Consider the following 4755-nt stretch of genomic DNA (forward strand, 5'->3'; position numbering starts at 1 on the left):
ATGAAGAACCTCAATTTCGGATGAAAGGTGTACAACATTGATTAGTGGATATTTTCCGGATGAAGTACCTCAATGTCGGATGAAAGGTGTACAACATTGATTAGTGGATATTTTCCGGATGAAGTACCTCAATGTCGGATGAAAGGTGTACAACATTGATTAGTGGATATTTTCCGGATGAGCTTTGAGAGTAGTGGGTCGATGGAAAGTGGATAACATATAGTGGTTCTAACCCAGTCGGACTAACTAGGTGTTATATAAGCGGTGGATAAGACTGATTAGTGTATTTTCGCTATAACCATTTACTTTTCTTTTATCACCTAAATCGTTTAGCTAGAAACAAACAACCAATTGCATGCATTTGAAATTCTGAGTATAAATTAGTAGTTTAATCGGAAGTAACATTGTTTAATAATCTTTTGATAAAAGAATAGTATTAACATGGTCGGAAGAACTGTGACGCAATTGGGTTTCTTGGGATTTTGTGGTTGAAGTTTTAATATTGTTGCAGCCATTCTAAAAAACAAACAAACTTGAATCCAGATACTATTATCTCCATGGAATTAAAGGAAAGTGGGACTGTAATTGAGGTGAAATAGATGGGTAAAATTGGAGAAAATAATGTTCGTTTTTCTACTCGAATAGAAACTTCCATTAACATTCACGTGTTTTACTCAATGATACGATTAGTTGACTCCAGTTCAAGCTGCCTTATGGGTAATCATTCAATTAGAAGTTGCAGTAGTGCGTTCCTGAGGCCTCGTATTTGCTAAAGGCAGCTGACGAAAATGTGTTCCCAATCGCAACACTTTATAACACTGGCATAAATAACTTCGAATTGACTGAAATGTCAGTACTTAGAAGTTATCCAAAATAATGTATTTTGCGATTTTGCTAAATATACATACTCCAAGAATGCAGTGTGAGAGCATTTTAATACTAATACCGGAGCATTGTTTGTTTGTAATTAAGCACAAAGCTACACAATGGGCTAATTTTGAAGAGATAGACAGCTAGTCAACATTACCTACGCCAACTGTTGGATAGTCTTTACCATCGAATAGTGGGATTGATCGCGACATAATAACGCCCCCAGTGCTGAACATATTCGGTGACGCAGTTCGAACCTGCAATCTGCAGATTGTGAGTCAAGTGCCCTAACCACAAGGATAATAACATATACCAAGCTGAAAGATTTTAGAATTAGACCTGTGTGTGTGTATGTTATGGAGGAAAAAATACTGGTTACTGTGTTATTTTGCTCGACCTTCCGATGGCTCAGCTGCGAACTTCAGAGCTAAAATCGCAGCGGCCACGTCGTATATAACTTATTGTGCAGCTTTGCGCTTAAACTAATAAACAAAGTTATTTTGTTCTAGTTTAACAATTAAAAACCAAGTAGATAGTTTTAAAGTACCTTTATTTTAATTTATAGTCGAGAAAAAAAAATGAGATTTTAACGCTATTTTTTTTAATCCACATCATAGGTAAAAGTTATTACATAATCATCTCAAGAGCAGGAAAATAGCCCAATATTCTGTCCGGTCAGATCCAGATTATTAAAATTAGTTGGTGTTAGCACCACTTGAAATCTTAATGGCCGTTACACTGTCTGAATGTCTGCGTCTTTCAAAACTGTTTCAAGACACCCGCCAGTGACTAAGGAAAATGTCCAAGCGTCAGAATGCGATGTTGGAGATGCTAGGTTATGCAATCTAATCGATTTCATCCTACTCACCCATTATCAGCAAGCGCCAACAACACACCAGTAATACGGTATAAACGTGTAATATTGTCGCAGTCTTACGAAACACCAGGGAAATGTTTAAAGGTCAAATGATTGGTGAATAATAGCTATTGTTGATCAATCGGCAGCAACCAGATAAAAAAAATAAAGATTTTGTTGCACAATGGAAACCTCGGGGTTTAAAATGCTACGTGGTAATAATTTCCTTGATGTATTCTTCGTAATGCGAGTGTCCTATGGTGCTTATTATGCAATATTTTGTAAATAATCCAATTTTTTCAGAAAAAAAAATCCAGATATCTTTGAGCCCCCTCCTCTCCCAAGAAAAAAGATTAAAGTGATAATTTATACATTGCTTTAATCGAAATAAGTATTATCATTTTATCATTGTAATAATACCTTGCATTGTAAACCACTTTTGTGCCTTATGATTTACGTATGTAAACACATATGCTGCTCACATTTTCTGCCAAAAATCTATCATTATATTCCAAAGACAACTTCATTAACATAAAATGGTATACAAAGTCTCTACCAGAGGACTGAACTGTTTGTTTGTTTGTTTTATAACAAAACCACATTGGACTGTCTGTTGTGTCCACCATGGAGAATTGAAAACCCCGGATTTTAGCGTTAGGGGACACGAGGAGAAGGAAAGAAAGAAGATATTTGATTTTTGCAGACTTATTTGAGCCATCTTTTCTTTACATTGATTTTATTGTATCAAGCTTTGTAGTTAACGCATAAATCGATAGTGATGTTATACCGGTAAATAGGTAGTCATTATATACGATTGGCATTACCTCAGGGGTCATCAGTTCACCTTACTTATACCCCGAGATCAGAAAAGGATGACGGTACCACATAATCCATTCCAGATCCCACAATCAGATCACCTTCAACAAGATCAAATCCACTCTGATCTACCGTCACCAAGTAAAAGAAAGCCTCGTTGTATCTCCCTCCATCAATAGGTTAGGGTCGGTTCGATTCTTCCTAAATTGAGAGAGCTTAGCTATTGGTCTAGACTTTTGTTATAAAATAATTAATTTTTCATTGGAAAATACTTCCTGTCTAATGAGTTTTAACGAAAACTACGCCTAACCAATCAGATACTCATCTGATCGATAGATCGATATTAGCAGTGGTAAGAATAACTAGTTCATATTATGGTATAATACAAACAAGTTCATGAACGCAATTTTAATTTGTATCTTAATCCTAGAATTATCGGTGGGGTCCATATCAGCACTTTATACACACTTTTTATAAACTATTTATGAAACAAATTACTTGTGAGCTCATAACTATGTTTATCACAGGGTCCCTAAACCATCAATGTTGCAACTAATCACGCTAGATATTGCTGGGATCCCCTATGTATTTTCCATAAAAATACATCATTTCACGCTGTTTGTTCATTTCTTTACATTCAGTGTTTTAAGAGGCGAAAACATAAAATTACCCATGATGATGCAATATTTGATAAAAGTTTTGAGACGGCTTGAATGGGCAATGAAAAAACTTTATTATAAATGTACGACGTTTCCTTTTCCCTCTTTGTTATACTTTAAGGCTACTACATCTATGTCAAAGGCCTTATTGTCTCTGTATGTAAGTATTTTAAAAACATAATGTTAAACTAACGTAATAACACGAAACTTCAGTTAAGGCTTTAGTCAACTTTTCTACGACTTTCAAAGTTTAACTATGCGCAAGGGGGGAACCTTCGAAAGCGTTCACTTGGTGTGTTGAAATGTTTTTTTAGCAAGAAACAATAACAATTAAGGCTTAACATTTTTAAATCAAAATTTTTTAAGTATATTTGTCGTTATTTCTTAATGACAACTTCATCTGAATAACTTCAAACTTTATGAAAAATCTGTTAAAGAGTTTCACACTAATAACAATAATATTCTTAACAATTTTACATTTAATTGGTGGCGTTATTCTTAACAATTTTACATTTTGAAAACAGTTTCACTATTGATGATGACATTCGTAACATGTGTGTATAATGACAGTGGTCATCACAATCGTCAATCTCAGCGCAGACTGGATAAGAAACTGGTCTTTGTGTTCTTTTTGTCTGGACGTAGGTAATGTCTTGCTTGGAAGTGAAGTATTCACAGCCAAATTAACCAAAAGATAGAGAACGTAGTTATTTATGAGTCCATAGCGTCACGTGACCACACAGTGGTGCCCCCATCCCAGTGGCACAGACTATGTCCGCGTACTTAAAACGCTAGAAACCGGGTTTCGATACCTGTGGTGGGCAGAGCACAGATAACCCATTGTGTAGCTTTGTGCTTAACTTCAAACTTTATAGCTTTCTCAGATAATTTTCTAAAGTTGGAAAGTATAATTTGAAGAGCGCTATGTTTGATAAAATAATTATTTTAATGGGTAACATTTCAACAGAGAAAAAAGAAAGAAAAATGACTGTTTGTAAAGAAATGTGTGCTTACAGAACTGTAGTTATCTAAAGACCTGCAGTGGTCTTTAATCCGGCCGTGGAAGTAAGGTGAAAGTAGAACAGGAAAATAATATCTGATTTTGATGTAAACAAACACACGAAAGTTACGAAAACTTGGTAATGTTATTTCGTATCATAGTCATTCACGTCTAAACAAAAACGATCAACGCGAAATAAAGACTGGTTGTTCAGTTATTTGAATAAAGTGTTTGTTCCAAAGGACTTATAAAAAGGGTGTTTCATTTCATAAGTTTAACAATGCATGAAGCACACTTCGAACAAGTTTGATTGTGACTAACTTATATTGTATACATGTATGATATAATGATGTATATGAATGAAACTGGTTCATATGAACTGGTAACCATTTTTGCTATCATTTTACTTAACTTGCATGACAACAGATTCAATTTAGATAGTTAAAAAGCATGGTCTCAGATTTTTGTTCTGATATTTGTGTTATATGCTGTAATGCCATTTCATCTCGTGTTTTGATTGATAAACAAATAACGAACCATACTTGGCGATCTCG

This window comes from Limulus polyphemus, unplaced genomic scaffold (genome assembly GCF_000517525.1).
Source record: "Limulus polyphemus unplaced genomic scaffold, Limulus_polyphemus-2.1.2 Scaffold349, whole genome shotgun sequence".
NCBI lineage: Eukaryota > Metazoa > Arthropoda > Merostomata > Xiphosura > Limulidae > Limulus > Limulus polyphemus.